This window comes from Perissodus microlepis, chromosome 5 (genome assembly GCF_051167445.1).
Source record: "Perissodus microlepis isolate ML-2025 ecotype Zambia chromosome 5, ASM5116744v1, whole genome shotgun sequence".
Lineage (NCBI taxonomy): Eukaryota > Metazoa > Chordata > Actinopteri > Cichliformes > Cichlidae > Perissodus > Perissodus microlepis.
In genome coordinates, this window is record NC_140465.1 from 6,001,058 (window position 1) to 6,019,053 (window position 17,996).

A 17,996-nucleotide genomic window follows, 5' to 3' on the forward strand; every position below is an offset into this window, starting at 1 on the left:
ATTGGTCAGTTGACAACCAGGAGCCGTACACCTTAACCTCAGAGGCCAGGACATCCAGGGGCAGTGTGAACACGCACTTGTTTAAATGGGACGCAAGACGGACTATAGAGGGCCACCCCCTTGCCAGACAACCAAGTGCTGTCCCTGTCCACGGCCAGTGTGAGAAGGACTCTCACTAAAGTCAACCCACACAAAGCTGCTGGACCAGACAATATACCTGGACGCGTGCTCGGAGCCCGTGCTGACCAGCTGACTGATGTCCTAGCGGGCATCTTTAACATCTCCCTGAGTCAAGCTGTTGTGCCACAGTGCTTTAAAACCACCACCATCATACCTGTCCCCAGACCTTCCCAAAGCCTAATTCCACAATGATTGCCTGAGCCTATTCTTGTTAAATGATGAAAAACTCAAAGGCACGTTTGGGCAGTGGATCTGTGTGAAATCAGCAGCTTGCAAAACTAAATCAAAATGTGTGCTATTGATTCTAAAAATAGAAATCACAATAAAGTTCAACATTTACGAAAACCGCCATTCAGTCATCTGAGAATCTTTACTCATGAAATTATAACGGTTAGATGAATTTATATGCAGTGATTTACTGATCAATGATAAAAGGGGAGATTTATGCAATAACGAAGACTGTCATGAAAAGTATTTGGCATCTGATCTCCTGTAACCTGCGGAGCTAAGCTGTTTTACCAGCTCTGCTCTCTGATTTTTCTTTTTTCTTTTATGAAAAAACACAAGTTGTCAAAGTTATTTGTTTGCAAATGTATTTCAGAAATATCGACATACTTTTTTTAATCAGCAGAAACTTTATGTCAGTAGTGCACAAACCTGCACTGATCTGACCTCATTTCTTCCTCATCCTGATTCCTGACCTGGGAAGGGAGAGAAATATTTGTTTTTGTTTGTCTTCTTGTTTTATTTAATTCCTTGTGGGATTTGGATCCAACACGTAAAGTATGCATATTATGCACACACACAAACACACATGCAGCTATTACCCATTTCTTGTATTCTTGAATAAAGACATTGATTTGACACATTTAATTAGCGGCCAACTGTTTTTATTGTTCAATTATTAAGAAAAAAGAAAAGGTGGGGGTGGGGGTGGGGGGGGGATGTAAAGAAGAGCGTAAAGTAAAGGGAGAGAGGAGAGAAAACCCCAACAATCCCCTCTGAGCAAGCACTAGGCGACAGTGGATAGGAAAAACTCCCTTTAAAGGAAGAAACCTATGACAGAACCAGGCTCTAGAGGGGGCAGTCAACTGTCGGGACTGGTTGGGGGGTGAATGTGAAAAGAGGGGAGGGAGATGGGGGAGATGGGGGAGGTGTTAGTAGTTAAAGGGGGGGGGGGGAATTAAGCTGGAACAGAGGTGGGGGAAGAAGAGGTGACATTGGCAGTAGTGAAAGAAGGAGTGTTCTTCCTTCAGAAGAAGCAGAAGCGTTTCTTCTTTTCCTGCTTTTTCTCGAGGATGAGGATCAGCTCCTCGATTTTTTCTGTGTTTTGCTTCTGCAGCTTGTTGCATTTTTTCTCCACTTCTTCTATTTCGGCTTGTTTTTCTTCCAACCTTTCTTTCAGCACTTTAGATGTTGCCTCCTGCTTTTGCAGTTTTTCATTTTCACCTTCCAGCTCAGATGCTTTCAACTTCATTTTGTTGTAAAGTTCTTGCAGGTTTTGGTTTTTCTTCTCAAACTCCTGGAGAAGAAGTTTTTCTCCTCTCTGCTTAATGACCAGCTGTTCTCTCTCTTGAAGCAGGTCTTGATATTTGTGCAGTGTCTCATCGAACTTTACCTGCAGCATCCTGTCGTTTCCCTCCATGAGCTGGAGTTGGCACTCCATGTCTCCCTGCTTTCTGTCCAGCTGCTCTTTCTCTTGAAGGATTTCTTTATTTTGCCGCAGAGCTTCATCAAGCTTTCCTTGCAAGCTTTCATTTTGTTGCTTGATGCTCTGAAGCTCCGAATCCATTTCTTTTTGTTTGATCTCTTGTTCCCTTTTCTCTTGGAGAAGCTTCTCATTTGCTTGCTCTGTGCGATCAAGCCTTTTTTTGTCTACACTGTACATGAGCTCCATGTCTCGGAGATTGGAGTGCAGCCCTCTCTTCTTCATGCCGTCTTGCTTCTTCTCTTGGACAAGTTTTTTATTTTGTCGCAGAGCTTCATCAAGCTTTCCTTGCAAGCTTTCATTGTGTTGCTCGATGCTCTGAAGCTTGGAATGCATTTCTTTTTCTTTTAACTCCTGTTGCCTTTTCTCTTGGAGAAGCTTTTCATTTTCTTGCAGTGTGCGATCAAGCTTTTTTTTGTATACACTGTACATTAGCTCCATTTCTTGGAGATTGCTGTGCAGCCCTCTCTTCTTCATGCCGTCTTGTTTCTTCTCTTGGACAAGTTTTTTATTTTGTTGCAGGGCTTCATCAAGCTTTCCTTGGAGCTCCTGGTTCTTCTTGTCCATGTCATGGAGATCTTGTTGTTTCTCCTCAATAACAGCTTCCTTTTCTTGAAGCTGGTATGACAACTTTTTGAGGTCAGCGCTCTTTCGCTCATTTTCCTCCATCAAGAACTTAATCTTCTCGGTGTTTCTGAGCGCTTCATCCTCCATTTCTTCCAAACGCTTTTCCTCTAGTTCGACTTGGTCACACCAAGGAAGAGAGGAAAGGGAAGGGTCTAGTGGCTCATCCCAGGGAAGAGCGTAGGGGTCAACTTCTTGTCCCTTTGGATTTGTTTGAGACATGTTGGGTGTGGATACAGTTACTATTGCAAAGGATCCAAATATTTCGAAAGGCTTTTCTGGCGAACGGTTCAATGCTGCACACATCAACGCTGCGAGAAACGGACTAAAAGTCGTTGCTCTTCACCCCTATTTATAGGTTTTAAGGATCAAAGGATCCGAATGGTGGTAAGATTCTACATGTGTGTGACGTCGTAATTCTGTAAGGCAATGAGGTTGTCACGTGATATTTTTGGAGGAGGGCATTTTTCAACTTGGACAAATTATCAATAAAGTTTCAATCTCTGTTATTTTCCCCCAAAAACGTGCTGTCGCAATAATGTTTTCTACTGTAATTGGTGCCAACAGATGGCGCAGTTTAAAGTTGGCTGTTACTCTGCCCAGGCTGCTACCATAGAAGATGAATGTAGACCAATAGTACTTTAACGATGCCCGCTGATCGTTTCCGTGTAAATCTTAGCATTGCTTTAGCCGTCAAGCTAAAGGTTTAGCTTCATACTGCCATATTTTCAGAGTAACAAAATATTTAAACGGTCTCGGATCATGGTGAGTATTTGAAAAAATGTTCATTTGATGTGAAGCCTGTGATGTGGAAAGGTTAGCAAGCGTAATTTTGCCTATTGTGTTATACACGGGTGCTTACATCCGAGTAGTGTTGATCTTTTCTAAGGTCCATGGGTTTATCCAACGAGCAGCTAAGTCACCGTTATATCTGTAATTTTGTGTGCAACGTCTTAATGCAAAAAATCCCAAATCAAAGCAACGAAGCAAAGACTAAACAAAAAAACCCCACAATGCGTTTTTAAGCTCTCTCTGCGTTCACTGCCTCTGCAAGTGTCAAACTTCCTCGCTTTAGCTGATGCTAACCAACATTAGCGCTTACGGTTCGTATATAAACACAACTGTCAGCCCTTCACTTTTGGTGCCGACAACATTTTGAGCATTTTCTACAGTTTGTGACATGGTCGTCATTGGCATTACATGCCAGTAGTGTTCGCTAATTGACTTTACCGGGATTATATTTATTACAACGTTACTGCGTGGAAGTGATCATAGCGTATGCTTATGAACGTGAGTGGTAGGTGTTATTAGTGCGACTTTACCCTTAATTAGTTTTCCCACCGGAAGTAGAGTTGTTTATGCGACGTGATGGCTAGAGCAGTCCCAAACAATCGATCGCGTTTCTTAACAGACCAATTCTCTCCAAACTTTTAGGGTAAGCTAGACTAGAGATATGGTTGCAATAATACGAACAAGAGCGCAACAGCATATTGACAATGGCGAGAACTTTAATATTTACATTGTGTTAGTGCACCCATCGCTCCGCATCCTTAACGCTACATTGATGTCGAGAGTCTCTGACACAGCTGTGCTCTGCAGCACAGACACCCTGCTTATCTGTGATTCGGCCAGACTGGTGTTGAACTCCAAAGACATGCGCGGGGTTAGCTTAGTTGGCTGTTGGTGTGAGTGGTTGTCCGAGTCTCTCTAATAACCCTCCAACAGACTGGCGACCTGTCCAGGGTGTACTTTTGCCCTATGACAGCTGGAATACAACCTGAATAAAATAAGTAGGAGAAAATGAATGATGTTTATGAACTGTAGTTAATGTAGTCAGACAATAAGTTACCGAGCAACAGGCCACAAGTCTTGGTGCAGAATCATACTAAGATTTAAAAAATAAAATGTTGGCACTGGTGTTTGAAACAGTATACTGTCAGTAAGACTGGAGCAACTGCACACAACTGGAAACTAATAACTAGAGTAGTTAAGTAACGTTTTGTTACTGCATCCATTTAGCCAGGTATAATTAGCATGTCTACATACATGTCATTTCTAATGTGGTCCTATGTGGTATGTTGTAGGACAGTGAAGTGTCTGACACTGACCATGTACCAGTGCCTGAGAACACTGGTATGGAGGGGGAGAACGCACCTCTTTACTGTATTTGTCGGAAACCAGACATCAACTGCTTCATGATGTAAGTATATATCAGTTTTATATTTGCAGTACGTGCAGTAGGGGTGGGCGCTAGCTTCAGCAATGTTATCAGAGATTTTTTTTTAAAATGAAGATCTTCTATTTCGAGAAAACTACCAATAAGGATATATGCACAGATATAGAAAACAATACTGTAACATTTTATTGATGCTTGCAGTTTGGAGGCAGCAGTATTTGCAAGTGTAACTAAATTCCAGGCATTTTCCATCCTTCTTTTCCTATCAGCTTTTTTCTAATTGTCAGTGTGAACCAAGGTGTCAGCAGCAGCATTATAGTGCAAAAGTAGTGACCCAGCATAGATCAAATGTAAGCACAAAAGTAGCCAAGGTAGTGTTTTTCCTGGAAATTTTAAGTGAAAGGATAAAGTAACTGCTTACCACTTTAGTTTAACAATGATTAATGAAATGTAACCGTGTAACTCATCAGCAGTCTGCACAGTATGGTCACATATTAAAACTGAAGAATATGTTGTACTTGTTGTAGTGTCTGTGAAGGTTCTCAGTCATCCAGGTCATCGTAGTCAAAGGAGCTTGCAAAGAAAAGCGTCTGGACTTCTTTAAGTTACTTGAAGACGTTTCACCTCTCATCCGAGAAGCTTCTTCAGTTCTAAGGTCAAATGGTGGAGAGTCCCAGATATAAACCTAGTGGGAGTATCCCCCCACAGAGGGACAAAAGGACCCCCTGATGATCCTCTAATCGCCTGAGCCAAGGTGTGAAAGCGGGTGTGGGTCCCAATCAGCCAGAGTTTCGGGTGTGTTCATTGTGAAACCTGGCCCCACCTTATCATGCGAATTCCTGAGGTCAGATGGCCCAGGATGTGAGTGGGCGTTAAGGCGTCTGGGAAGGGATCTCAAAACTGGATTATAGATGGCAGAGAGTTGGTGGACGACACCTGGGTCAAAATCAAGACACAAGAAGTGGAATCCTTCACTGCGCACATTAACGCTGTGGATAAAAACATCAAGTTCACCAGGGAAGACACAAAGGACAACTGTTTGCCTTTCCTGGACTGCGCTGTGCACATTGAAGAGAACGGCAAACTCAACATCGAAGTTTACCGGAAGCCCACACACACGGACCAGTACCTCCTCTTTGACTCCCATCACCCTTTGGAACACAAACTTGGAGTAATTAGGACCCTACACCACCGGGCAGAACATGTTCCCTCTAAGCCTGAAGGAAAAAAGAAGGAACACACACATGTAAAGGAAGCACTCAAAACGTGCGGCTATCCTAAATGGGCGTTCTTAAAGTCAGCAAAGAGGCACAGAAAAGAAGACCAGACACCAGCGAGGGAGGATAAGAAGGACAGACGCAACAACATTGTCATCCCCTATGTAGCCGGTGTATCAGAAAAACTTAGGAGAGTTTTCTCCAAGCATGACATCCCGGTGCATTTCAGACCCAGCAACACGCTCAGACAAAAACTGGTTCACCCGAAAGACAAAACGCCAAAACACAGACTTAACAATGTGGTGTATGCTGTACAGTGCAGCGAGAAATGCCCAGACCTCTACATTGGAGAGACCAAACAGCCACTTCACAAGCGCATGGCACAACACAGAAGAGCCACCTCCACAGGACAAGACTCAGCAGTCCATCTGCATCTTAAGGATAAAGGACACTCTTTCGAGGATGCCAATGTTCACATTTTGGACAGAGAGGACAGATGGTTTGAAAGAGGAGTGAAAGAAGCCATCTATGTCCACTGTGAGCGACTACTTGTTGTAGTGTTTCATCATGGGTCCAGTTTTTACCCAGGTGCTTAAAGCCCTTCTTTACCCTCATGTAACACCAACAGTAATTTCCAACCACTATTTCCTGTTCCTGTCAGTCAAACAAACAGACGACAAACATCTTCTATAAACAGGAATAATGTCACTTTATCGGATTAGAAAACATCTAATCTAGCGTTGATATTACACTGCTGTTTAGTGTCTGGCTAATCTCAGTGTCACCAAAATATCTGCCCTACATGTCAAACAATGAGAGAACTTGAAACAGTAACATCACCTAGCAGCTTATTTTAATTAGTGCTAACGTTTTGTTTGCTGGCTAACATTGCTATTATTATAGTCACAGTTAATTGACTTTGAATAGCTTTATTTCAAAAGTAATTTTACAATTTCACAGCCATTTAGCTGTGTTAACTGTACATGCTGTTGGTCATAAGGCGTGCATGGATCATTTTTATAATCAGCCTCTTATCTTTTGTCCACCACAGGCTTTGCCATGATAAATTGGTCAGTTGACAACCAGGAGCCGTACACCTTAACCTCAGAGGCCAGGACATCCAGGGGCAGTGTGAACACGCACTTGTTTAAATGGGACGCAAGACGGACTATAGAGGGCCACCCCCTTGCCAGACAACCAAGTGCTGTCCCTGTCCACGGCCAGTGTGAGAAGGACTCTCACTAAAGTCAACCCACACAAAGCTGCTGGACCAGACAATATACCTGGACGCGTGCTCGGAGCCCGTGCTGACCAGCTGACTGATGTCCTAGCGGGCATCTTTAACATCTCCCTGAGTCAAGCTGTTGTGCCACAGTGCTTTAAAACCACCACCATCATACCTGTCCCCAGACCTTCCCAAAGCCTAATTCCACAATGATTGCCTGAGCCTATTCTTGTTAAATGATGAAAAACTCAAAGGCACGTTTGGGCAGTGGATCTGTGTGAAATCAGCAGCTTGCAAAACTAAATCAAAATGTGTGCTATTGATTCTAAAAATAGAAATCACAATAAAGTTCAACATTTACGAAAACCGCCATTCAGTCATCTGAGAATCTTTACTCAAGAAATTATAACGGTTAGATGAATTTATATGCAGTGATTTACTGATCAATGATAAAAGGGGAGATTTATGCAATAACGAAGACTGTCATGAAAAGTATTTGGCATCTGATCTCCTGTAACCTGCGGAGCTAAGCTGTTTTACCAGCTCTGCTCTCTGATTTTTCTTTTTTCTTTTATGAAAAAACACAAGTTGTCAAAGTTATTTGTTTGCAAATGTATTTCAGAAATATCGACATACTTTTTTTAATCAGCAGAAACTTTATGTCAGTAGTGCACAAACCTGCACTGATCTGACCTCATTTCTTCCTCATCCTGATTCCTGACCTGGGAAGGGAGAGAAATATTTGTTTTTGTTTGTCTTCTTGTTTTATTTAATTCCTTGTGGGATTTGGATCCAACACGTAAAGTATGCATATTATACACACACACAAACACACATGCAGCTATTACCCATTTCTTGTATTCTCGAATAAAGACATTGATTTGACACATTTAATTAGCGGCCAACTGTTTTTATTGTTCAATTATTAAGAAAAAAGAAAAGGTGGGGGTGGGGGGGGGATGTAAAGAAGAGCGTAAAGTAAAGGGAGAGAGGAGAGAAAACCCCAACAATCCCCTCTGAGCAAGCACTAGGCGACAGTGGATAGGAAAAACTCCCTTTAAAGGAAGAAACCTATGACAGAACCAGGCTCTAGAGGGGGCAGTCAACTGTCGGGACTGGTTGGGGGGTGAATGTGAAAAGAGGGGAGGGAGATGGGGGAGATGGGAGAGGTGTTAGTAGTTAAAGGGAGGGGGGGAATTAAGCTGGAACAGAGGTGGGGGAAGAAGAGGTGACATTGGCAGTAGTGAAAGAAGGAGTGTTCTTCCTCCAGAAGAAGCAGAAGCGTTTTTTCTTTTTCTCCAGCTGCTTTTCCACGAGCACCTTTTTCTCGAGGATGAGGATTTTCAGCTCCTCGATTGTTTCGGTGTTTTCCTTCTGCAGCTTGTTGCATTTTTTCTCCACTTCTTCTATTTCGGCTTGTTTTTCTTCCAACCTTTCTTTCAGCACTTTAGATGTTGCCTCCTGCTTTTGCAGTTTTTCATTTTCACCTTCCAGCTCAGATGCTTTCAACTTCATTTTGTTGTAAAGTTCTTGCAGGTTTTGGTTTTTCTTCTCAAACTCCTGGAGAAGAAGTTTTTCTCCTCTCTGCTTAATGACCAGCTGTTCTCTCTCTTGAAGCAGGTCTTGATATTTGTGCAGTGTCTCATCGAACTTTACCTGCAGCATCCTGTCGTTTCCCTCCATGAGCTGGAGTTGGCACTCCATGTCTCCCTGCTTTCTGTCCAGCTGCTCTTTCTCTTGAAGGATTTCTTTATTTTGCCGCAGAGCTTCATCAAGCTTTCCTTGCAAGCTTTCATTTTGTTGCTTGATGCTGTGAAGTTTGGAATCCATTTGTTTTTGTTTGATTTCTTGTTCACTTTTCTCTTGGAGAAGCTTCTCATTTGCTTGCTCTGTGCGATCAAGCCTTTTTTTGTCTACACTGTACATGAGCTCCATGTCTCGGAGATTGGAGTGCAGCCCTCTCTTCTTCATGCCGTCTTGCTTCTTCTCTTGGACAAGTTTTCTATTTTGTCGCAGAGCTTCATCAAGCTTTCCTTGCAAGCTTTCATTGTGTTGCTCGATGCTCTGAAGATTGGAATGCATTTGTTTTTCTTTTAACTCCTGTTGCCTTTTCTCTTGGAGAAGCTTTTCATTTTCTTGCAGTGTGCGATCAAGCTTTTTTTTGTATACACTGTACATTAGCTCCATTTCTTGGAGATTGCTGTGCAGCCCTCTCTTCTTCATGCCGTCTTGTTTCTTCTCTTGGACAAGTTTTTTATTTTGTTGCAGAGCTTCATCAAGCTTTCCTTGGAGCTCCTGGTTCTTCTTGTCCATGTCATGGAGATCTTGTTGTTTCTCCTCAATAACAGCTTCCTTTTCTTGAAGCTGGTATGACAACTTTTTGAGGTCAGCGCTCTTTCGCTCATTTTCCTCCATCAAGAACTTAATCTTCTCGGTGTTTCTGAGCGCTTCATCCTCCATTTCTTCCAAACGCTTTTCCTCTAGTTCCACTTGGTCACACCAAGGAAGAGAGGAAAGGGAAGGGTCTAGTGGCTCATCCCAGGGAAGAGCGTAGGGGTCAACTTCTTGTCCCTTTGGATTTGTTTGAGACATGTTGGGTGTGGATACAGTTACTATTGCAAAGGATCCAAATATTTCGAAAGGCTTTTCTGGCGAACGGTTCAATGCTGCACACATCAACGCTGCGAGAAACGGACTAAAAGTCGTTGCTCTTCACCCCTATTTATAGGTTTTAAGGATCAAAGGATCAAAGGATCCGAATGGTGGTAAGATTCTACATGTGTGTGACGTCGTAATTCTGTAAGGCAATGAGGTTGTCACGTGATATTTTTGGAGGAGGGCATTTTTCAACTTGGACAAATTATCAATAAAGTTTCAATCTCTGTTATTTTCCCCCAAAAACGTGCTGTCGCAATAATGTTTTCTACTGTAATTGGTGCCAACAGATGGCGCAGTTTAAAGTTGGCTGTTACTCTGCCCAGGCTGCTACCATAGAAGATGAATGTAGACCAATAGTACTTTAACGATGCCCGCTGATCGTTTCCGTGTAAATCTTAGCATTGCTTTAGCCGTCAAGCTAAAGGTTTAGCTTCATACTGCCATATTTTCAGAGTAACAAAATATTTAAACGGTCTCGGATCATGGTGAGTATTTGAAAAAATGTTCATTTGATGTGAAGCCTGTGATGTGGAAAGGTTAGCAAGCGTAATTTTGCCTATTGTGTTATACACGGGTGCTTACATCCGAGTAGTGTTGATCTTTTCTAAGGTCCATGGGTTTATCCAACGAGCAGCTAAGTCACCGTTATATCTGTAATTTTGTGTGCAACGTCTTAATGCAAAAAATCCCAAATCAAAGCAACGAAGCAAAGACTAAACAAAAAAACCCCACAATGCGTTTTTAAGCTCTCTCTGCGTTCACTGCCTCTGCAAGTGTCAAACTTCCTCGCTTTAGCTGATGCTAACCAACATTAGCGCTTACGGTTCGTATATAAACACAACTGTCAGCCCTTCACTTTTGGTGCCGACAACATTTTGAGCATTTTCTACAGTTTGTGACATGGTCGTCATTGGCATTACATGCCAGTAGTGTTCGCTAATTGACTTTACCGGGATTATATTTATTACAACGTTACTGCGTGGAAGTGATCATAGCGTATGCTTATGAACGTGAGTGGTAGGTGTTATTAGTGCGACTTTACCCTTAATTAGTTTTCCCACCGGAAGTAGAGTTGTTTATGCGACGTGATGGCTAGAGCAGTCCCAAACAATCGATCGCGTTTCTTAACAGACCAATTCTCTCCAAACTTTTAGGGTAAGCTAGACTAGAGATATGGTTGCAATAATACGAACAAGAGCGCAACAGCATATTGACAATGGCGAGAACTTTAATATTTACATTGTGTTAGTGCACCCATCGCTCCGCATCCTTAACGCTACATTGATGTCGAGAGTCTCTGACACAGCTGTGCTCTGCAGCACAGACACCCTGCTTATCTGTGATTCGGCCAGACTGGTGTTGAACTCCAAAGACATGCGCGGGGTTAGCTTAGTTGGCTGTTGGTGTGAGTGGTTGTCCGAGTCTCTCTAATAACCCTCCAACAGACTGGCGACCTGTCCAGGGTGTACTTTTGCCCTATGACAGCTGGAATACAACCTGAATAAAATAAGTAGGAGAAAATGAATGATGTTTATGAACTGTAGTTAATGTAGTCAGACAATAAGTTACCGAGCAACAGGCCACAAGTCTTGGTGCAGAATCATACTAAGATTTAAAAAATAAAATGTTGGCACTGGTGTTTGAAACAGTATACTGTCAGTAAGACTGGAGCAACTGCACACAACTGGAAACTAATAACTAGAGTAGTTAAGTAACGTTTTGTTACTGCATCCATTTAGCCAGGTATAATTAGCATGTCTACATACATGTCATTTCTAATGTGGTCCTATGTGGTATGTTGTAGGACAGTGAAGTGTCTGACACTGACCATGTACCAGTGCCTGAGAACACTGGTATGGAGGGGGAGAACGCACCTCTTTACTGTATTTGTCGGAAACCAGACATCAACTGCTTCATGATGTAAGTATATATCAGTTTTATATTTGCAGTACGTGCAGTAGGGGTGGGCGCTAGCTTCAGCAATGTTATCAGAGATTTTTTTTTAAAATGAAGATCTTCTATTTCGAGAAAACTACCAATAAGGATATATGCACAGATATAGAAAACAATACTGTAACATTTTATTGATGCTTGCAGTTTGGAGGCAGCAGTATTTGCAAGTGTAACTAAATTCCAGGCATTTTCCATCCTTCTTTTCCTATCAGCTTTTTTTCTAATTGTCAGTGTGAACCAAGGTGTCAGCAGCAGCATTATAGTGCAAAAGTAGTGACCCAGCATAGATCAAATGTAAGCACAAAAGTAGCCAAGGTAGTGTTTTTCCTGGAAATTTTAAGTGAAAGGATAAAGTAACTGCTTACCACTTTAGTTTAACAATGATTAATGAAATGTAACCATGTAACTCATCAGCAGTCTGCACAGTATGGTCACATATTAAAACTGAAGAATATGTTGTACTTGTTGTAGTGTTTCATCATGGGTCCAGTTTTTACCCAGGTGCTTAAAGCCCTTCTTTACCCTCATGTAACACCAACAGTAATTTCCAACCACTATTTCCTGTTCCTGTCAGTCAAACAAACAGACGACAAACATCTTCTATAAACAGGAATAATGTCACTTTATCGGATTAGAAAACATCTAATCTAGCGTTGATATTACACTGCTGTTTAGTGTCTGGCTAATCTCAGTGTCACCAAAATATCTGCCCTACATGTCAAACAATGAGAGAACTTGAAACAGTAACATCACCTAGCAGCTTATTTTAATTAGTGCTAACGTTTTGTTTGCTGGCTAACATTGCTATTATTATAGTCACAGTTAATTGACTTTGAATAGCTTTATTTCAAAAGTAATTTTACAATTTCACAGCCATTTAGCTGTGTTAACTGTACATGCTGTTGGTCATAAGGCGTGCATGGATCATTTTTATAATCAGCCTCTTATCTTTTGTCCACCACAGGCTTTGCCATGATAAATTGGTCAGTTGACAACCAGGAGCCGTACACCTTAACCTCAGAGGCCAGGACATCCAGGGGCAGTGTGAACACGCACTTGTTTAAATGGGACGCAAGACGGACTATAGAGGGCCACCCCCTTGCCAGACAACCAAGTGCTGTCCCTGTCCACGGCCAGTGTGAGAAGGACTCTCACTAAAGTCAACCCACACAAAGCTGCTGGACCAGACAATATACCTGGACGCGTGCTCGGAGCCCGTGCTGACCAGCTGACTGATGTCCTAGCGGGCATCTTTAACATCTCCCTGAGTCAAGCTGTTGTGCCACAGTGCTTTAAAACCACCACCATCATACCTGTCCCCAGACCTTCCCAAAGCCTAATTCCACAATGATTGCCTGAGCCTATTCTTGTTAAATGATGAAAAACTCAAAGGCACGTTTGGGCAGTGGATCTGTGTGAAATCAGCAGCTTGCAAAACTAAATCAAAATGTGTGCTATTGATTCTAAAAATAGAAATCACAATAAAGTTCAACATTTACGAAAACCGCCATTCAGTCATCTGAGAATCTTTACTCATGAAATTATAACGGTTAGATGAATTTATATGCAGTGATTTACTGATCAATGATAAAAGGGGAGATTTATGCAATAACGAAGACTGTCATGAAAAGTATTTGGCATCTGATCTCCTGTAACCTGCGGAGCTAAGCTGTTTTACCAGCTCTGCTCTCTGATTTTTCTTTTTTCTTTTATGAAAAAACACAAGTTGTCAAAGTTATTTGTTTGCAAATGTATTTCAGAAATATCGACATACTTTTTTTAATCAGCAGAAACTTTATGTCAGTAGTGCAAAAACCTGCACTGATCTGACCTCATTTCTTCCTCATCCTGATTCCTGACCTGGGAAGGGAGAGAAATATTTGTTTTTGTTTGTCTTCTTGTTTTATTTAATTCCTTGTGGGATTTGGATCCAACACGTAAAGTATGCATATTATGCACACACACAAACACACATGCAGCTATTACCCATTTCTTGTATTCTCGAATAAAGACATTGATTTGACACATTTAATTAGCGGCCAACTGTTTTTATTGTTCAATTATTAAGAAAAAAGAAAAGGTGGGGGTGGGGGGGGATGTAAAGAAGAGCGTAAAGTAAAGGGAGAGAGGAGAGAAAACCCCAACAATCCCCTCTGAGCAAGCACTAGGCGACAGTGGATAGGAAAAACTCCCTTTAAAGGAAGAAACCTATGACAGAACCAGGCTCTAGAGGGGGCAGTCAACTGTCGGGACTGGTTGGGGGGTGAATGTGAAAAGAGGGGAGGGAGATGGGGGAGATGGGGGAGGTGTTAGTAGTTAAAGGGGGGGGGGGAATTAAGCTGGAACAGAGGTGGGGGAAGAAGAGGTGACATTGGCAGTAGTGAAAGAAGGAGTGTTCTTCCTTCAGAAGAAGCAGAAGCGTTTCTTCTTTTCCTGCTTTTTCTCGAGGATGAGGATCAGCTCCTCGATTTTTTCTGTGTTTTGCTTCTGCAGCTTGTTGCATTTTTTCTCCACTTCTTCTATTTCGGCTTGTTTTTCTTCCAACCTTTCTTTCAGCACTTTAGATGTTGCCTCCTGCTTTTGCAGTTTTTCATTTTCACCTTCCAGCTCAGATGCTTTGAACTTCATTTTGTTGTAAAGTTCTTGCAGGTTTTGGTTTTTCTTCTCAAACTCCTGGAGAAGAAGTTTTTCTCCTCTCTGCTTAATGACCAGCTGTTCTCTCTCTTGAAGCAGGTCTTGATATTTGTGCAGTGTCTCATCGAACTTTACCTGCAGCATCCTGTCGTTTCCCTCCATGAGCTGGAGTTGGCACTCCATGTCTCCCTGCTTTCTGTCCAGCTGCTCTTTCTCTTGAAGGATTTCTTTATTTTGCCGCAGAGCTTCATCAAGCTTTCCTTGCAAGCTTTCATTTTGTTGCTTGATGCTCTGAAGCTCCGAATCCATTTCTTTTTGTTTGATCTCTTGTTCCCTTTTCTCTTGGAGAAGCTTCTCATTTGCTTGCTCTGTGCGATCAAGCCTTTTTTTGTCTACACTGTACATGAGCTCCATGTCTCGGAGATTGGAGTGCAGCCCTCTCTTCTTCATGCCGTCTTGCTTCTTCTCTTGGACAAGTTTTTTATTTTGTCGCAGAGCTTCATCAAGCTTTCCTTGCAAGCTTTCATTGTGTTGCTCGATGCTCTGAAGATTGGAATGCATTTGTTTTTGTTTTAACTCCTGTTGCCTTTTCTCTTGGAGAAGCTTTTCATTTTCTTGCAGTGTGCGATCAAGCTTTTTTTTGTATACACTGTACATTAGCTCCATTTCTTGGAGATTGCTGTGCAGCCCTCTCTTCTTCATGCCGTCTTGTTTCTTCTCTTGGACAAGTTTTTTATTTTGTTGCAGGGCTTCATCAAGCTTTCCTTGGAGCTCCTGGTTCTTCTTGTCCATGTCATGGAGATCTTGTTGTTTCTCCTCAATAACAGCTTCCTTTTCTTGAAGCTGGTATGACAACTTTTTGAGGTCAGCGCTCTTTCGCTCATTTTCCTCCATCAAGAACTTAATCTTCTCTGTGTTTCTGAGCGCTTCATCCTCCATTTCTTCCAAACGCTTTTCCTCTAGTTCGACTTGGTCACACCAAGGAAGAGAGGAAAGGGAAGGGTCTAGTGGCTCATCCCAGGGAAGAGCGTAGGGGTCAACTTCTTGTCCCTTTGGATTTGTTTGAGACATGTTGGGTGTGGATACAGTTACTATTGCAAAGGATCCAAATATTTCGAAAGGCTTTTCTGGCGAACGGTTCAATGCTGCACACATCAACGCTGCGAGAAACGGACTAAAAGTCGTTGCTCTTCACCCCTATTTATAGGTTTTAAGGATCAAAGGATCAAAGGATCCGAATGGTGGTAAGATTCTACATGTGTGTGACGTCGTAATTCTGTAAGGCAATGAGGTTGTCACGTGATATTTTTGGAGGAGGGCATTTTTCAACTTGGACAAATTATCAATAAAGTTTCAATCTCTGTTATTTTCCCCCAAAAACGTGCTGTCGCAATAATGTTTTCTACTGTAATTGGTGCCAACAGATGGCGCAGTTTAAAGTTGGCTGTTACTCTGCCCAGGCTGCTACCATAGAAGATGAATGTAGACCAATAGTACTTTAACGATGCCCGCTGATCGTTTCCGTGTAAATCTTAGCATTGCTTTAGCCGTCAAGCTAAAGGTTTAGCTTCATACTGCCATATTTTCAGAGTAACAAAATATTTAAACGGTCTCGGATCATGGTGAGTATTTGAAAAAATGTTCATTTGATGTGAAGCCTGTGATGTGGAAAGGTTAGCAAGCGTAATTTTGCCTATTGTGTTATACACGGGTGCTTACATCCGAGTAGTGTTGATCTTTTCTAAGGTCCATGGGTTTATCCAACGAGCAGCTAAGTCACCGTTATATCTGTAATTTTGTGTGCAACGTCTTAATGCAAAAAATCCCAAATCAAAGCAACGAAGCAAAGACTAAACAAAAAAACCCCACAATGCGTTTTTAAGCTCTCTCTGCGTTCACTGCCTCTGCAAGTGTCAAACTTCCTCGCTTTAGCTGATGCTAACCAACATTAGCGCTTACGGTTCGTATATAAACACAACTGTCAGCCCTTCACTTTTGGTGCCGACAACATTTTGAGCATTTTCTACAGTTTGTGACATGGTCGTCATTGGCATTACATGCCAGTAGTGTTCGCTAATTGACTTTACCGGGATTATATTTATTACAACGTTACTGCGTGGAAGTGATCATAGCGTATGCTTATGAACGTGAGTGGTAGGTGTTATTAGTGCGACTTTACCCTTAATTAGTTTTCCCACCGGAAGTAGAGTTGTTTATGCGACGTGATGGCTAGAGCAGTCCCAAACAATCGATCGCGTTTCTTAACAGACCAATTCTCTCCAAACTTTTAGGGTAAGCTAGACTAGAGATATGGTTGCAATAATACGAACAAGAGCGCAACAGCATATTGACAATGGCGAGAACTTTAATATTTACATTGTGTTAGTGCACCCATCGCTCCGCATCCTTAACGCTACATTGATGTCGAGAGTCTCTGACACAGCTGTGCTCTGCAGCACAGACACCCTGCTTATCTGTGATTCGGCCAGACTGGTGTTGACCTCCAAAGACATGCGCGGGGTTAGCTTAGTTGGCTGTTGGTGTGAGTGGTTGTCCGAGTCTCTCTAATAACCCTCCAACAGACTGGCGACCTGTCCAGGGTGTACTTTTGCCCTATGACAGCTGGAATACAACCTGAATAAAATAAGTAGGAGAAAATGAATGATGTTTATGAACTGTAGTTAATGTAGTCAGACAATAAGTTACCGAGCAACAGGCCACAAGTCTTGGTGCAGAATCATACTAAGATTTAAAAAATAAAATGTTGGCACTGGTGTTTGAAACAGTATACTGTCAGTAAGACTGGAGCAACTGCACACAACTGGAAACTAATAACTAGAGTAGTTAAGTAACGTTTTGTTACTGCATCCATTTAGCCAGGTATAATTAGCATGTCTACATACATGTCATTTCTAATGTGGTCCTATGTGGTATGTTGTAGGACAGTGAAGTGTCTGACACTGACCATGTACCAGTGCCTGAGAACACTGGTATGGAGGGGGAGAACGCACCTCTTTACTGTATTTGTCGGAAACCAGACATCAACTGCTTCATGATGTAAGTATATATCAGTTTTATATTTGCAGTACGTGCAGTAGGGGTGGGCGCTAGCTTCAGCAATGTTATCAGAGATTTTTTTTTAAAATGAAGATCTTCTATTTCGAGAAAACTACCAATAAGGATATATGCACAGATATAGAAAACAATACTGTAACATTTTATTGATGCTTGCAGTTTGGAGGCAGCAGTATTTGCAAGTGTAACTAAATTCCAGGCATTTTCCATCCTTCTTTTCCTATCAGCTTTTTTTCTAATTGTCAGTGTGAACCAAGGTGTCAGCAGCAGCATTATAGTGCAAAAGTAGTGACCCAGCATAGATCAAATGTAAGCACAAAAGTAGCCAAGGTAGTGTTTTTCCTGGAAATTTTAAGTGAAAGGATAAAGTAACTGCTTACCACTTTAGTTTAACAATGATTAATGAAATGTAACCGTGTAACTCATCAGCAGTCTGCACAGTATGGTCACATATTAAAACTGAAGAATATGTTGTACTTGTTGTAGTGTTTCATCATGGGTCCAGTTTTTACCCAGGTGCTTAAAGCCCTTCTTTACCCTCATGTA